Here is an 18,690-nt window from a genome sequence, read left to right on the forward strand (position 1 = left end):
TTGGAAGGAGAAAGCACGTGTATTCAAATCGTTAATGCGCTTCATGAATCATGATTTGTTGAAATTAAAGCTGAAAATTGAGATTCCAATCACAGATCCAAGTGAAAAGGAGGTAAAATCAACAGTAGAGAAGCATTATGAGAAACTGGAATCACAAAATGAAGAGCTTGTAGTCCTACTGAAATATCTGGAGCTTACAGTAATCTCTAACAGCAAAGATCTAGTTTAAAAAAGCAGAAACCTAGAAGAAGAAGCGGCAGCAACTAGTAATTTTATTTTATACCGCGGAAGAAGCTCAACGGATTATCCTCTAATAGAGCGACCGGAAGCCGGCATTTGATCCGCCGGCTTGGGCAACGGATGCGGCTGCAAGTGGACTCCGCCACCGTTTTTCTCCGGCGGTGGATGTGGAGGCTGAGCGGCAGGTGGCGGAGGAGAGATCTCGTCCGGCAGAGGAGCGGTGAGATTTTCCGGAATGACGAAAACGCACTGCGACGGGCGTCGCTGGTGACGGTTAGCTCTCTGCGACATTTTCAGAGTAGAGGACAAAATGTGGAGGAAATGTTGTGAAAAGATATGACTAGAATGGGTTGTTATATAGAGAAGTTAAGCCAGATTATCCATTCACACTGGGATTATGTTGCATTAAATTATTCATAAATCCAAATGAAATTTTGGTAATTGTGAATGCATTTTGTATATTTATGGTATTTTATAAAAATAAATAATACTCCTATTAGAGATGTATGGATAAAGTCTTTATTTCTTTCTAATTTAAATTAATAAGGGAATATAATTACTTCAACTATAATTAATTCATTAGATTTAATTACTTAATTTGTGTTTAATTAAATAAGAAAATTAATTTCTTTTATCTAATTATTTTTGGGGATTTAATTACTTAATTTGTGTTTAATTAAATAAGAAAAATTAATTACTTTTTATCTAATTAAACTTCGGGATTTAATTACTTTGGTCGTAGTATTAAATTAGTAGAAGATTTAATTACTTTGGATCGAGCCAAAATATCATAACTCATTTTTTCTTGTGATCTCGAATAACCTTCATCTCTAACTATTGGATAGTCATGCCCAATGCTAGAAAATACGTTCTTGTCGTTATAAAACAATATGATGTCATATATACTACTCTCTCCGTCCAAAAAAATAGACAATATTGTAAATGACACGAGTTTTAATATAGAATTAATAAAGTAAGAGGGAGCGGAAAAAGTAAGAGAGAAGTAGTGGGTGGAATGTGTGATTTAATTGTGTTAGGTAACAAATGTGGATCCTTTTTCCAAATTTGGTCTATTTTTCGTAAATAACCAAAAATGACAAATGTGGTCTATTTTTCGTTGACGGATGGAGTAGGTAGAATACCAAGATACCACAATTTTTCTATCAACTTTGTTATACACATAATATTTAATAGGACACTGATCAAATTCAAAGGACTTGCCTATCTAATAGAATCGTTCCATGATCTTGAAGCTCCCTTATACCTCTGTTACACATTGTTAGAAAATATAACGCGAAAAATAAAAGACTTATATAAAATGTAAAAAAGGGAAGAACTTTTAAGACTACTTTGTAACATGTTAGCTATATTAATCATAATCATAATCATAATCCTAATCTAATTCTAATCCTATTAGATATTTATACAGAATATATTGATAGGATTGTATTAAGATGACAACCACTTCTAAAATGACAATGTATTACTAATGTGAATCCTTAGATTTAGGAGCAGGTTCAATTTTACATATGTATGTATCGTGGATTGCTTGATTATCTTGATTTCGTATCACATATTGTGCATGTCTTATTATACATGTGCACTGAATGTTGACCGTCTGTTTCTGCAAATCAAGCGCCAGATGTATAGAGCGAGCCATGAGCCCTTGCTCGTTCCAAATGTGGAGTTTGGAATATGTGATGGGACTTCAGTCTTCGAATTCAGTCATGTGATCGGAAACATGGTAGGAGTATATGCTACTGCATTAGGCTGTTTCTTGGCTGTCTTGTTTATGCTCATAAACTCATTACAATTGAGACTCAGAAATAAATGGTTGTAGATGAAGGATGTATGAATAAAGAACCATTGTATTAATTAAGTTATTATAAAGTTAAATATGTCATATCAATATCCGTATCCACTTAGATCATCTACACAAAATTTAGACGTGCAAGAACAGTTCTTTGCCTGCAAAATTACACCAACTCCCCAAAGTTTAAGATATAATTAATTATTTTTAAAATTTATGGAAAAATCGAAAAATGACCAAAGTTGGTGATTTTAACAATTTAAATTCTTGTAGGGAACATGGGCCTCCAAGGCCTATAGTGGCTTGGTCTCCTCTCGCCGTGTTCAACTTCAATTGAAATACAGACTTCTTGAAAGCCAAAAAGTAAAGAATACTAGTACAATATTTTTTTCATTTACAAAGTAATTTGATTAATGACGAGAAGTTGATCCGTGATCACCACTCCTTTCTGTTGGTATTTTGCACTTAAACACAAGTCAAAGTGGAAATTAGGTTTGGGACTTGGAAATTGAGCTGTAATCGTGCTTGACTAAATCATCTGAAATTAGATTTGGAAAAGAAAAGTGGTTGATTAAATCATCACAAATGGCAGCACTGGCCTTGTTTGTATTTTGCATACACTTTTCCATGGAATTAGAAACACAAAAATAATACTCCATCGAACAAACAAACGTGTATTGATCTAATATGTGAATGAAGATAATTTACACATATATATATATATATATATATATATATATATATATATATATATATGTGATGTACACTGAACGTGAAGAGCGTTCTGCAAACCAAGCGTGATTGAGTGCGTCTTTGGCAGTTATCCGATCCTCTTTTTCATACGCCAAAAGCCTCTGGAGCAAGTCAAATCCGACTTTACTCAGCGCCGCCACGGCCAGGTTCGGAGACGCCGCCGCTGCCAATTCCTTCCGGAGGAAACTGAAGAGCGGGTTTATGGTCCATTTGATGCATTGAAGCTGATGGCACTGGGACTCCTCTCGGAAAAGCACCCGGTCGAGCAGGAGCTCCGCCATGGTGGCCCCCACAGACCACATGTCGACCGCACACGGAGGATCTCAGGGGCACACCCCGCCCACCTCCTCCTTCATCGCCACGATCTCTCCGGTTTTCTCGTTCCGAGCTTTGTACACCACACCGTAAGTGCCCTGGCTGATCTACTCTAGGATCACATACTCATCGTCGTTCGCTCGAATACGTGTAGTCCACCAAATAAGCAGTTCCTAATCCAGCCATTACTGCCATGCCAATGAATTCCAATTTCGAAACGCAACATACAAAATCAGATTAATTTTGTGAAATGGCCATCCAGAATGATCGATTGATTACATTACTACAATCAAGCACAAACTATCTAGTTTAGAGTTGTATTATATCCCTCTCCTAGTCCTATTACAACTCATTATGCTCTTAATTAGGGATAAAGCCGCGTGATTGCTTTTGTTGTCAGGTGATCAGATTAGTGGATATAATAAATTAATTCAATTATGGTAAGTAAATTTACGATAAATCTCCAGGGACCCTATATTCACGCTTCATATCTTTCATAAGTAAACATTATAGTAGTAGGAGCATCCGCAATGGACGGACGATGGCACGCCCGATGGCGCGCATCGTCCGCACCATCAATCGTCCGCCCCATTGCGGCTGTCGCGGACGATGGTCATCGTCCGCGCCATCGTCCGCCTCATTGTGGAGGTCGTGGACGATCGACGCGGACGATAGCACGCGGTTTTGATTTTCTATTTAAATCTCGTTTCTCATTCAGTTGTGCATACAAAACATATCGACTATCTCTTTACATATTCTCTCTCTACATCCAACCAAAATGAATATCGGCGACACCAATAGTTCTAGTTCGACTATCTCTTTACATATTCTCTCTCTACATCCAACCAAAATGAATATCGGCGACACCAATAGTTCTAGTTCGTCTGAATCCGGTGGTTCGCTTGACGAAGCATTAGATGTAGCCGTTGAAGAGGCCATGGCGGCATGCTATGCGCAAATGCAGCGCGAGAGGGCGCACGAGTTTCCCGGGATGCTCGGGAGCATCGACTGTATGCACTGGGAGTGGAAGAATTGTCCGACGGCGTGGAGAGGCCAATTCACAAGTGGATACAAGGGCAGCCACCCGACGATGATCCTCGAAGCCGTCGCTGACCATCGGCTCTGAATCTGGCATGCTTACTTCGGCGTAGCCGGGTCGAACAACGACATCAACGTCCTCAACTCGTCCACCCTCTTCACCGACCAATGTAACGACAACGGCCCGACCATCGAGTTCACTGCCAACAGACGCCAATACCAAATGGGGTACTACTTGGCCGATGGCATCTACCCACGGTGGCCAGTTTTCCTAAAGACGGTCAGCTGCCCAATTGGTGAGAAGAGGGTTTTATTTGCGCAAAAGCAGGAGGCGGCGCGGAAGGATGTCGAGCGGGCATTTGGGGTGCTCCAATCACGGTGGGCAATTGTGAAAGGGCAGGCTCGTTTCTGGTACAAGGAAGTCATCGCCGATGTCATATATGCGTGCATAATCATGCACAACATGATAGTCGAGAGTGAAGGCGGAAGCATCACCGACTGGAATGAAGACGACCGTGCATCTAGCTCTTCCGGCACATCGACCGACACACCCGATAGAGGGTTACCGTTAGGCTTCGAAGAGGTTCTATCTAGACATGCCTCAATGCGCAACCAACAGGAGCATGCGCAGCTCATGAGCGACATGATTGAAGAAGTGTGGGCTCGTAACCGCCATCGCTGAGTTTGCGATTTTTTAATTCGCATTGTAATGTATTAATTTTTATTAAATGAAATGAAGTTTTTGAAATTCGTATTTTAATGTATTATTTTTTTTAAAATTCGTATGGATTTTGTAAATATTAAAAAAATGATGACGTGGCGCGCCTTAGGGCGCCCCACTGCAGGTGGGGAGGTAGGAGAATAAAACTGCTGACGTGGCGCGCCTTATGGCGCCCCATTGCTAATGCCCTAATTTGGTCTTTGAAATAAAGCAATTCTCGATATTGTCTCGCTTCTTTCTTTAACTTTCCAAAATTTCATTTTTTAATTTTCACTCTTTTCTCAAAAAAATCTATTTTTTCAAATTGAGATATACTTTGTTTTCTTAAATAATTATAATGATAACTGCAATATCTGATCAGTTAGTTATAAAAAAATTATAAAATAATAATTGTAATATCTTGATTTGTTGTTATGTTGGGTACAAAGAAAAAGTACGGTGTCACATACTTGAGTTCAATTATATTACTAATTAAATTAATATAATATATATTTAAATATACAGTATAGATTATATTTAACTAAGCAATTAACTATCAATCCCTAGCCAGAAGCATAGAAATGAAATTAATCTATACCGTATAAAATTTGAAATTATCACTCCTAAAATATTACTCATTGCATCCCAACTAAGTTAAGTCGTATTTTTTTTGAAATGTCTCAACTAAGTTGAGTCATTTTCTTTTTTAATAAAAAATAAAACATCCGATCACTCTTACTTTATTTCATCATCTACTTTACTCTCTCTGTTTATCTTTCCTACTTTATCTTCTCTTCTACTTTTCAACATAATTTCTTAATCTCCGTACCCAAAAGTTTTGTCTCAACTTAGTCGGGACGGAGGGGGTTTTATTTTATAACATTAGAATATGTCAAACAGAATATCATTCTAACACTCAATCTTTAATTAAACTTGATTGTGGATGCAAGTGTAATGTTACAGGATGTAATGAGACTATGAGAGAACTTCTGTAGTACTTCTCTTAAAAACGTCATTAAATACCACTACAAAAAGGCTCATTTCCAAGCACCAATGTGCTCGGTGTATAAGCAAAAGTGCTCGGTATTCTCCAAGAACACATTGTGCTTGATAACATGTACTCGGTAAAATCTCTTTTTTTTTTTGGCAGTGTCATCTAATCTTACTACTAATTCATTTAGAAAAAATCTAGGATGTCAATGATTTGAATTAAATTGACATTTGGCCTACTTTCATATGTTAAGAGCATCTGTATTGCATGTAATAGGGTCGGACAACAGTTCTTAGGCCCGGTTCAGCCCTGGGAGAAGGTGTGTGCCGCATCTGGTACATGATGCGGGGAGCGGTGTAGGGCCGCGATTGTGTGGCTGTCTTCACCACACATTACCCTCAACTCACAAAGTACAAAGAGAACATGGCATTATCGGAGATGCAATGCTGATCAACAGGTATTCAGCTATGATGCTAGCACGGAATCTATTGTTTGTTACTAAGGAGAAGTGGCAAATGTTAGTTGTTTAGGTTTTTTTATTTAGTTATAAAGTAATAAACTCATTTTCTTATTTTTCCATTTTTTATTTTAATTAAGTTGTGGTGTGATGTTGTTGAAGTTTGAGGAAAATAATGTAAGTAGACTTTTGATGGAATATGGTGAAATTTTTTATTTATTGATGCTCAATAGTTCAATGATAAATTTAAACTATAAAAAAACTCTCACTATAAAATCAATTTATTGATCGGATACTGATAAATGTACATACATAATCGATTTTTTTAACATTTCATATTGAGAATCAATTTATAAATATTAATTGATTTAAAATAAATTTTATACTAATCATTTTGTAACCTTCGAAATTGTTTTGAAATTTTAACTTACTTATATGTATATTTAAGAAAAAAATTATTTTCTTATACTAAATATAGTATAATTAATCTGAATCAAGTTCGAAATCATGTTACGATTTTATGTAAAATTTCTATAGCACATCTAGGGTTCCTCGAACAATGTGATATCTTACACCGGGTAAATCCTTAACCCTCCCCCCTCTTACTAAGACTGAAGAATGTTCTTGTGAATTATGGCCAATACCGGGTATATAAGCAGTGATTTCAAATCCAGAGGTTAATCGTACTCTGGCAACTTTACGTAAGGCAGAGTTTGGTTTTTTGGGGGTGATAGTGGAAAAGTTGACAGATAAGTCACCCTTACTGCCACTCTACAGAACCATACATGAGATTTTCACCTCATACGGCTCCTCGTTCAATTCTTTCGAATTCATTGGATCCTTTTCCGCGCTCGAGAATCCCCTCCCTTCTTTCTTATGGTTACATATAATACCATAAATAACAAAACTAATTTTCAATTAAATTTAAAAATTTAAAGATATTATATACATGTACAATTTATGTATATATATCTTTTCTCTTATTTTGATCCATTTACCGATTATTTATGCATTTTTTTTCCGGGAAAATGATTGTTGTAGTATTCCAACAATAATAACCAACTTAAATCGCACTGTGGCAAAATGCGATTTCCTCAATCAGTCAGTCCACACCAGTTTCAAGCTCATACGTTACTGTATAACCAAAAATAATTCTGCGGCTAAAAATTGCAGAATCCATTGAAGCAGCCATGGATATTCGACTTCGAATCAGAAGCCTTTATTCTCACACATGTCTCAATCTCACATCAAATTCCAAATTTCTGAAACCGCGCTGCGTCAGAGGGCCGCCTTCCCAGCAAAATGACGACAACACTAACAACGGTACACGCACACACACTCATATTAATTTCAGCCGTTTTATTTGAATGATAAATCCTGATTGCTAGGTGTTTGTTCGTTTTTAGAAATAACCGAGGACTTAACGATTTTTTTTGTTTGTGTTTGGGGGTTTGGTGAATTGTTTTGGGGCCTAGCTAGTTTTCGCGCGAACAATTCCGTCGATTTGATGGATTGTTAGGTTTTACTGATTTTTTTGCGCGTGTGCGATGAAATGTCCTTGTTTGATTTGGCTGGGAATAGATTTCGAAATAAGGATTGCAAGGAGCCTCTGTTATGGTGTTGTTGGTCCCTTTGTTCAACCTACTACAAATTACATGGGTTACAAAAACATAGGATGCCTATCAATGTGAATTTGAGAAGCTTAATTGAGCTTGATGCACCTTCAAAATTATTCTAGAATTACTTCGCTCTGTCAGGAAGATTATCCATTGTAGTTTCACAGCCAAATAGGCTTATGTTTTCCAATATTTTCCTTATAAGATGTTGCATTTTTCAGTGTTTGCTTCTCTAGGAACACCAAAGTTCTCAAATGAGTCCTAGTTGAGCATGAAACTTGTTTAAGACGCTCAAACCTTCTCAATTGAGTCCTATACATAGTAACTTTCAATATTGAGTGAACTTATGCAGTGTTGTGAGTCCAGTGACTTGGATCAATAGGTTGTCGTTATAGGCTTTGATGGGGTACGTACTAAACAAGCCCAATAGCAGTGACGGCCCATCAGCCCAAAGCCCAAGGAAGAGTATCAGTTCGGCATTACCAAAGAGTTCGGCCCCAGCCTACAGCTCGGTAAAAGCCGACCAATCAAGCTCTACTCTCAGATCGGCAAAAGCTGCTCGGCAATAGTTCAGCAGTTCGGTCTCAGTATTCGACCGAACTGGGAGATAGTGGACTCATGCAGAACCTCCACGACCTCCACTACACGATCTATTTAGTGGTGTCAACTCATGCAGGATCTCATGCAGGATAGCAGACCAAACAAAGAGATAGTGGACCCATGCAGGATCTCATGACCTCCACGACATCCACAACCTAGTCAGTGGTGATGTAAGCCACGACCTAGTTAGTGGTGATGTAAGCCACGACCTAGTTAGTGGTGATGCAAGCCACGATCTTAGTTCAATGTATAAATAGAACTTAGATCAGATAGACTAGAGAGGAGAAAGAAAGCTCTCTAGACATCAAATATCATATAGCAAGTCTGTATTTGTAAGCTGGTAAACCAGATCAAGCAATACAATCTTGCCCTCCTTTCTTCCCGTGGACGTAGATTTACCTCAGTAAATCGAACCACGTAATTCCTTGTGTCGTGATCTATATTTATTACCTGCATTTACTACCATCAAAAATTCGCCCATCCATCACTGGCGCCGTCTGTGGGAAACAGAGAACCAAATCTGTGATAAAAGCGAGTTTTTGATCCTCTTCCACCAAAAAAAATGCATACCAGATCACATAATACCCGTGCTTCCGTCCGTGATAACCATGAGGAAGCTAGTCCAGCCCGCAGGTCTAGAAAACAGCCTCGGGAGAAATCTACTTCCAGTTCTCACGGAGAAGGAACAAGCCGCTCAAAGACTCATCGCACTGAGTCTTCCCAGCAGCCTGATTTGAACGAGGCTGTCAAGTTGTTTTTGGCCGAGAAGCAGGAAGAGTTCTTAATTTTCCTGCAAAAAGGCCAAAAGCCGGAGACGAAAACGGTGGATTCTCCCTCCTCATCCAGACATGAAAGTCACTACCGCAGTAGTGCCGTGTCTTCCAGGAAGAAGAATCCTCAACCCCGACATGTTCCTGTTCCTCCTCGGTACCGGAATCACAGGAGAACTCCATTTCCTCCATACCGAAGAGATGTCGGGTTCGCCATGTACGGAGCATTGAAGACTCCGTTCTCGGACGATATCACCCGAACTCCCTTGCCACAGAACTACCGAACTCCGTCGATGACTTATGACGGGTTAGTGAATCCTCATGACTTCCTGGGACGCTATCAGTATAACATGGCGAACCAGGGTCTCAATGAGGTCCATATGTGCAAGCTGTTTCCCGAGCTGCTTATCGGGAACGCAAGAAGGTGGTTCGATAGCCTCCCCAAAGGCAGCATTAGATCTTACCGAGATCTAATGGATGCTTTCCACAGGAGGTTCTTTCAGAAAGCGGAAGCCCGAATCACTTCGGCTCAGCTGCTTTCTACACGTCAAGGTCGCGACGAAAAGATCAGCGACTTTATGACGAGGTTCCACAAGGAATGCCTACAAGTAGATGATCTCAATGATCTACTTGTCATTTCGGCATTCCAAAATGGAATCCTGCCCGGAGCTCTCTACAGAAAGCTCGTGGAATGCAGTCCGCAAACAGCTCAAGAGATGTAGGACATTGCGGACCAGTTTTCTCGTGCCGATGAGGCAGACCGTCGAAAACGGTCTTTTGACAGCTCATCTAGAGAAGACAAAAAGAAGCCCGATCATAGCGATCAGAGGCTTCCTCGCCGAACTCCTTCCCCACTAAAGGAGGGATAGCGGTCATCCGAGGTGATAAAAAAAGAGCGAGTGTTTGCAGATTGCGCTTAAAAGTGCCGAGCAATCAGATCGGCACCATCAAGCATAGCAATCACAGCAGCCGGAGTCAGAGGCAGGCGAAATGACCGAAGTCACAACGGAGCCGAACTCGATGGTGTACGGCACTGAAGCCGTGATTCCGGTTGAGATCGGCGTACCCAGTCCCCGAACTCTAAATTTCTCCTCAGAAATGAATGATGACGGACTGAGAGCCGAACTAGATCTGGCCGAAGAAAGAAGAGAATTGGCCTGCATAAAAGCAGCCAAGTACAAGGAGCAAGTAGCCCGGTATTATAACCAAAGGGTGAAAAAGCTGCAATTTCAAGTGGGAGATCTCGTCTTGAGAAACAACGAAGTAAGCCGAGCAGAAAAGCTGGGCAAACTCGAACCCACATGGGAAGGTCCATATCGGGTGTCAGAAGTCCTCGGCAAAGGGTCTTATAAATTGACTCACATGTCAGGAGAACAAGTACCCCGAACATGGTACATTTCCAACCTCAAGAAGTTCCATTTGTAAGAGACAGTCCGGTCAGTCAGTCTTGTGTCTAGTTCGGTCCTAGGGGTATGTGCTTTCTTTGTTTTTTACTTGTTTTTCATGTTTGTCTATGTGCGTTTTGTTTGTCTATGTGCGTTTTGTCTGTCTATGTGCATGTCGTCTCTTACAAATGTTACTGAGGTATCTTGTTCTTCGAAGGCTGATCCCCTTTTTAGAACATATATAAGCCAACGATTGTGAGTCCAAGCTTCTAAGGAGGATACAAGACCACAATTCAGCTTAAGAAACAAGCAGTTCGTCTGAAACGAACTGCAACAAAGGGAAAGTCCGATCCACGCGATAAAACTCGCCGAATTAGGACAAGGGAAAGTCCGATCCACGCGATAAAACTCGCCGAATTAGGACAAGGGAAAGTCCGATCCCCAAATTAGGACAAGGGAAAGTCCGATCCGAGCGATAAAACTCGCCAAATTAGGACACAAGCTTAGCCCGGTCAAAGAAATTTACTTCATAAGACCAAAGACGAGTCCGGTCAAAGAAGTTTACTTCATAAGACCAAAGACGAGTCCGGTCAAAGAAGTTTATTTCATAAGACCAAAGACGAGTCCGGTCAAAGAAGTTTACTTCATAAGACCAAAGACGAGTCCGGTCAAAGAAGTTTATTTCATAAGACCAAAGACGAGTCCGGTCAAAGAAGTTTATTTCATAAGACCGAGGACCAAGTCCGGTCAAAGAAGTTTATTTCATAAGACCGAGGACCAAGTCCGGTCAAAGAAGTTTACTTCATAAGACCAAAGACAAGTCCGGTCAAAGAAATTTACTTCATAAGACCAAAGACGAGTCCGGTCAAAGAAGCTTACTTCATAAGTCCGAGGACGAGTCCGGTCAAAGAAGTTTACTTCATAAGACCGAGGACGAGCACGATGAAATTTTTTCGCTGAGCTGTAAATACGCAGTGATAGAAGCGAAATGAAAATTTCATTTATTAAATCTTGTTCGGCATATAATTCTGCTGCCCTACGAGAAGGTGACGCCATTACAAAGGACTATTCTACTGTCCATGGTTGCTAAAGTTGAGCCATCTATTCACAAAATCCTCGTGAAGCCGAGTTCGGCCATTCCGGGCAGCTGAAGAATAAGCAGGTCGACGAAATGCTCTAATCGACCTACCGCCTCTTCCCTGAGCCCGGGAAGCTCTAGCACCTCGGCGGCGAAGAGTCTCTTCACGAATCATTTGCCGATCTTGCTCACTCATAGTCACCGCTCCTCTGCGAACTTCAGTCCGTCCTCGTCTTGACGTCTCCGGTTGTTCCTGAGTTCGTTGCTGACTTGAAGTAGGGTTTTGAGCAAGTGAATCAGAGGTTTGAGCTGGAGTGCGAGCATCTGTTGGCGGGAAATGCCTAAGGAATCTCTCGATTGAGGGACGCCGGGAAAGAATGATGTCGTACCGAGAAGCCCAGCGCCGCAATGATTTCACGACTTGTTGGCAAGCCGAGCTCTCCAGCGCATTGTTCCTCCGGAGTACATGATATTCCTCCCACAGTTCGTCAACTCGTTCCTGAACTTCAGAGATGGTCATTCCCCCCGCGCCTGCAGATGAAATCCTCATACGCAGTCCTCTCAGCGACGGCAGTATTCAGCTCGGCCTCCAGATCTTTCTTTTCGGACTCTAAGTCCTTATTGTCGGCCTCCAGCTTCACTAAACAAGCCAAGAGTTCGTCATTCTTCATCTGGTCAGCTATGGCTTTTTTCTCAGCTTCGTCTAAAGCGGAAGAGTACAGCCGCTTCCAGTGAAGTACCTCCAGCTCCTTAAGAGTTAAGAATACAAAGCAGCTATGTCAGTTCGGCATTTCATTTTACTGAGCAGGTAGTAAACCACAACAGGAGTAAAAGAGAGTACGAAAAGCTATACGAAGACACAAGTGCAGAAAGAAGAATTTTTTCATTCATAAGAAAAAAATTTTTACACAAGGAGGGCTTCAAGGCCATTTTACAAGAAGGAAGAAACTAAACTAAGAGAAGGGAGACGAAATCATACTCCGCCAGCTTCGTCTCCGGCTCCTCGGTGAGGTTCAGCTTCCTTCTCCTTGTCTGCCTCAGCTTCAGCCTCGGCCTCCTTGCTCCCCCCAGCCTGCTCGGTGCCCCCATCACCGATCAGCAGCACCTCTTGCTCGGCCTGCCTGTCTCCGGTCTGCTGATCAAGCTGCTCGGTCTCACCCTCTCCGTGGAAAATTGGAGCGGGTGAAACTGGCCCTAAGGAGGCGAAGATAGCCTCCATATTCTCGTCCCGGTCAGCTCGGCAACTACGAACTCGGTCAGCAGAAAGCAGGACCGAGGACGAAGCAAGCTCCTCAAGGAGCGGCAGACTCTGGAGACGAGCTGCTATCTCTCGGCCGTACAGCGGCAGGACGACTTCGGGCCCCTGCTCGGCATTATCGGTCATCAGTTTCAGCAAATCACCGACAAAGGCCGAAAATTGATTGCTCAGAAAGAGTTTCTCCGCGAAAGCACGGAGAACCTCCCCTTGGGCAACCACGGCGGCAGCATCCCTCCGTTTCGTCTGCTCTCGCTGGATGACGAGCTGGTTTTTGGCAAACTGGGCTTCATCCTGGGCCGAGATCCTAGCAGCTCTGGCCTTCTCAAAGTCTGCCTTAGCCTGTTCGGCCTGGTGACGAGCAGCCGCCAACTTCCTCTGCATCTCAGCATAATCGTTGGACGCTTTGGAGAGTTCAACGGCGACGAGCTTGGAGAGCATATCGTTCCTCTGAAAATGGAAAAAGGAAAAAGTCAACCGAGGGGCCACAAAAAATACAGGAAAAAAGCAAGGCCAGAAAATCAAGAAGAGAATTCACCTCGGCGAAGTCCGTGGGCCATAAAAAGGGCTCACAGATATGTTCCGAAGGAGGCGCCAAGACCACGTCTTTCTCTGGCGCTCTTGGGGGTTTCTGAATCCTCCCCTTCCCCCTTGCCGAAGTCGACTCCGGCTTCTTTGGATCCGAAGAGGTCTTTTGCCTCTTCGGATTCTTCTCGGCATCAGACGCCGAGCTGGTGGTTTTCGGCCTCTCCGGTTCCTTAGATTCGGAGGATTTGCGACCGAGCTTGTTTAGCAAGTTCACTGCCAAAAAGCAAGAAAACAAGGTTAGTTTTCGTCGTCAAGGCAGTAATGCATAAAAAAGAAATCATCACCCTCAGTCTCTTCGTCCGAAGACGAGGAGTCGAACACGAAGTCGCCCTTGACGAGCTCAGACTCCGAGTACTGCTTCCTAATCATGGGAATCTTATTGAGCTCGGCCTCGAGCTCGTCCAACGGTTCTACCCGAGGATGAGGAATAACGGACTTCGGCCCTCTCCAGGAAAAGTCCGAAGCCGAAGTCCTATTATAAAAAAAGAAGCGATTTTGCCATTTCGGCCATTTGGTTTTACAAAAGGCTCTAAAGGGCTGTAAAGGGATCAAGTAAAACCAAGATCCCTTCCTCTTAAACTGGAAGAAATTAAGGATTGCCCTCAGAGACAGATCCTTATCTAGCCTACGCAGTTCGGCAGCAAAGGCCGATAAGTGCCTCCAAGAGTTCGGAGTCACCTGACCTAAAGGGAGTTGAAAAAAATCTAGCAGCTCTACAAAGGCAGGGGGAAGAGGGAAACGAAGCCCGCATTCCAAGCCGGCTTCATAAACGGTGGCGTAACCCTCCGGCGGCGAGTCAGCCCTATGAAGGTCGTCGGGAATCGCAACCTTCCCCCCAGGAAAAAAATATTTTTCGTGTAGGGATATCACAGTATCCTTACTCAAGATGCTGTGAAAATACTCTACGGTCTTCTCCCCGGATTCTTTCCGGATAGAAGACCCCTTATCCCCTTTCCTACCGCTACCTGACTCAGAAGAAGAAGAAGAAGACATAGTTCTTACTCTTTGAAAGTCTGAAGAAATTCTGAAGAAATTCTTGAAAGCGGAAGGAAATTTTTACGCAAAAGAGAGAGAATGCAGAAGAAGCAATAAGCAAAAGTGTTCAAATGATGAAGAAAGGACGTATTTATCAGATTCGGAGAAGATTTCAAAATCATCGCACCGTTTCGAATCCCACCTTTTCAGGATTCAACGGCCGGATTTTACTGTCGCATTTAATGCAGTCACGCGCAAGGCACGTCCCCTGACGTCAGCCTCCCCCGTACCTTTATCCAGAATGCCGAAGTGACTCGCTTCGCCGAAGTGATTCACTTCGCTTTTCGGGGGGGTAGTGATGGGGTACGTACTAAACAAGCCCAATAGCAGTGACGGCCCATCAGCCCAAAGCCCAAGGAAGAGTATCAGTTCGGCATTACCAAAGAGTTCGGCCCCAGCCTACAGCTCGGTAAAAGCCGACCAATCAAGCTCTACTCTCAGATCGGCAAAAGCTGCTCGGCAATAGTTCAGCAGTTCGGTCTCAGTATTCGACCGAACTGGGAGATAGTGGACTCATGCAGAACCTCCACGACCTCCACTACACGATCTATTTAGTGGTGTCAACTCATGCAGGATCTCATGCAGGATAGCAGACCAAACAAAGAGATAGTGGACCCATGCAGGATCTCATGACCTCCACGACATCCACAACCTAGTCAGTGGTGATGTAAGCCACGACCTAGTTAGTGGTGATGTAAGCCACGACCTAGTTAGTGGTGATGCAAGCCACGATCTTAGTTCAATGTATAAATAGAACTTAGATCAGATAGACTAGAGAGGAGAAAGAAAGCTCTCTAGACATCAAATATCATATAGCAAGTCTGTATTTGTAAGCTGGTAAACCAGATCAAGCAATACAATCTTGCCCTCCTTTCTTCCCGTGGACGTAGATTTACCTCAGTAAATCGAACCACGTAATTCCTTGTGTCGTGATCTATATTTATTACCTGCATTTACTACCATCAAAAATTCGCCCATCCATCAGGCTTCATCACCTTCATGGAAACGAACTTAATTTTATCCGAATGTTAGAATTGTTTTGGACCTAACGTGTTGATGCTAGCGGTTTCTCTTGATACATGTGCATCCGACAAATTTTCTGCGCTTCGGAATACATTCGTCTGGTGTGTTACTCTAAATAAAACATTCATGTGTACCTGTGTCAATTCATAGTTAGGTTGATGTATTTATATGTGCATGTGTTATATTTCCTCCCCAAGGTAATAGGTATGTGAAATTTATGTGTCGTCTGAGTGGAATATAATGGTAATGCATCAGTAACATCAGATTTCTCACAAAGATCACAGCACAAGAAACTGTTGGAAAATGTGAAGGAAGCAGTGCCACTTTGTGAACAAAACATAGAGATACATCTGATTTGCCTTTATTTTTATATGAACCGAAGCCTATCATGTCCATGTAGAGCTTAATGGTCTGGCCAGAACACTTTAAGTTCATTATGTATTGAGCCATCAGTAATGAAACTCACTATCCTAAACCGTGGCTTGCTGAGTAGGACGACAAGATTAGCAAAGTAGTTACTGACATCTTTTTGTAGATGATAAATCCTCAAGAGACTGGGATAAAGCATGGACCAGCTTCAAAAAGAAGGGAAAGAAGACATTGTTCTCAGGTTTCTCACCAAACAAATACGTGAGCTGGAACCCGAGGTGGTCGGAGTATCCGCTGTCGGAGGAGGTGGACCCCATAAAAAGAAGCGAGAGATCGAATCTTATGCTATGGACTAGTCCAAGGTGTACTCTGTTTGGAGCGATTATCATTGTTACTTTTCTTCTTGTCTATACAATTCTTTACCCCCTTAAATGAACCCTTTCATCTTCCAATTCTGTAAATTCCTTCTAATGGAAATATTCTACATTTTGCTACATATATGAGCAAAATGAAAAAAACTCTGGATGATATGATTATTTACTTCAGATTAAAAGGTGACGATTCAATTCAAACATCTTAGATATTGTATCAAGATTGCAAATAAGTGTCATGCTTGTTATTTTCAATTAGCACCACTGACAGACAGAAAAGAAACCAACATCACTTGAAGAATCATCTTCTTACACCATATTTAGCAATATATAGTGTAACAAACTGAACCAGGCACAAGGAAATCACAGCTCCAAGACATCCCAATGGATCAATATAGATATAGGGTTAAAAATGACATGTAAGATTTGTTACATTGTTGAAAGATTCGTTGTAAAAAATTGATACTACTACAATCCATCAAAATTTATGAGAAAAAATCAGAAAATATCCTACATTAACAAAATTAGCGGCTATTTTTTCCTTTGATTTTGATTAGAGTGAAATTATAAATTGTAGAACTTGTCTATATACGAAAGTGTAGTATTTATAAATTGTTATATACGAAATATTACTAATTCTAAAAGTAGAAGGTTATTTGATCCGAAAAAAATGCTTTATCTAAAAACAGAAAATGATTTTTTCTGTAAAAGTGTAGTATTTATAAATTGTTATATACGAAATATTACTAATTCTAAAAGTAGAAGGTTATTTGATCCGAAAAAAAATGTTTTATCTAAAAACAGAAAGAGTGAACTGCATAAAATAACTCTGACCTTTTCAAAAGTTTCACTCCAGACCTCTGACTAAAAAAAATATCGCCACATGCCTCTGACCTAAACCATAATCACAAATGAGGTATTTGTAGCCATTTTTCGGACTAAAAGGCCCTTATGCCTTGAAGGGCATTTCAGTCAATTTCAGTCAATTTGCAGGCCTACTCTACCAATCATGGTCAGTTTTGCAGACAATAGGCTGCAAAAGTGACAACTCAAATGTGATGTGCCACATACTGCGGTGTTCATTATAGTTTGAATGAATTTGAATGAATTTATCTTGTTCACTTCTCCCACTTTATTTCTCTCACTTCATTTCATTCTCTCACATTAGGTCGACATTCACTTCATTTTATTTCGTCTGATTCGTGTTCCGCTTATGTCAGTTCATTTTTCAATTTAAGGGTTATGTGTGTTCGGCTTTGGGGTGCAATTTTTTGTGGAAAGTAATTTCATAAATAATGACATTTTGGTTGGGTTTGAATTTCCAATTCAGGTGGCTATTGAATGTCGTCTTCAAGTTCGCAGTCGTTCGGCTCAAGTTGGAATTGGGAATGGCCTCGTCCACCTGTTGTTCTATGTAGTCACGATGTCGCGGCTGAACTTGTGACGTCAAGGACGACGGCCAATCCTGGCCGGCGTTACTATCGGTGTCCATTCTGGAAGGACGATGATTGTCGTTTCTTCCATTGGTTTGATGCGGGTCTATCGCCAAGCCAAGACTCTTACTTTCAACGAATCAAGCTCGAACGAGACAGGTTTGAAGAACAGCTCCGATGCAAGAGTGTTGCTCATGGTGAGCTTGAAGACAAACTCCGGTTGAAAAGTGACGAATGTGAAGATCTGAAGGGAAAATTGAGGTTGAAGACCGAGGAGTGTGCAGGTCTTCATTTAGAAATTTTTAGAACCAAAAAAACTTCCCGAATGCTGAAAATTGTAATATTGTTTTTATGCTTTGTAATTATTTTTCTAATGTGATGGCAACACTTTTTTCTTCCAATATGATGGGAATTTTTCTAAACATTTGAATTTCTAATGTAAGTATATCCCAACAATAAGTTTCACACAGTCGAATGGGGTTCCCGCCTAGGTAGGTACTAAACATTTGAATATTGTAGCTAAACATTTCAAGTTTTAGTTATAGTTTTAGTTAATCACCAATGAAGTACGCATCTTATGATGAAATACCACAATGCGTACAACACTTTAGTTGAAATAACACACCACGTTGAAAACTTTCTCCGAAATACCACCATACGAACATAGTTGACATATGCAGTACAAGGGCCTTCTCCTTTAGCATATCCCCAAAAAAATCGGTCATAATGTTGGATCCATATATGCATAGCAAATACAAGTGCATTATCACGATGATCTATAGCAACCACCGTAGGTGAAATCTGAGTAATGTTTGACAAAAAAGCCTTGAAGATACCACATGCGTAGCAAATACAAGATACCA

General features: G+C 41.3%; 1 long non-coding RNA gene across 1 annotated transcript; it reads left to right on the forward strand.

The window, feature by feature from the left end:
• Positions 1–7,372: 7,372 nt before the first annotated feature.
• LOC121763978 lies at positions 7,373–16,615 on the forward strand. The gene is made up of 2 exons (XR_006042534.1): positions 7,373–7,627; positions 16,190–16,615. It is a non-coding gene; the product is annotated as an uncharacterized LOC121763978 (long non-coding RNA).
• The last annotated feature ends 2,075 nt before the right edge of the window (positions 16,616–18,690 follow it).

This window comes from Salvia splendens, chromosome 14 (assembly GCF_004379255.2).
Source record: "Salvia splendens isolate huo1 chromosome 14, SspV2, whole genome shotgun sequence".
Lineage (NCBI taxonomy): Eukaryota > Viridiplantae > Streptophyta > Magnoliopsida > Lamiales > Lamiaceae > Salvia > Salvia splendens.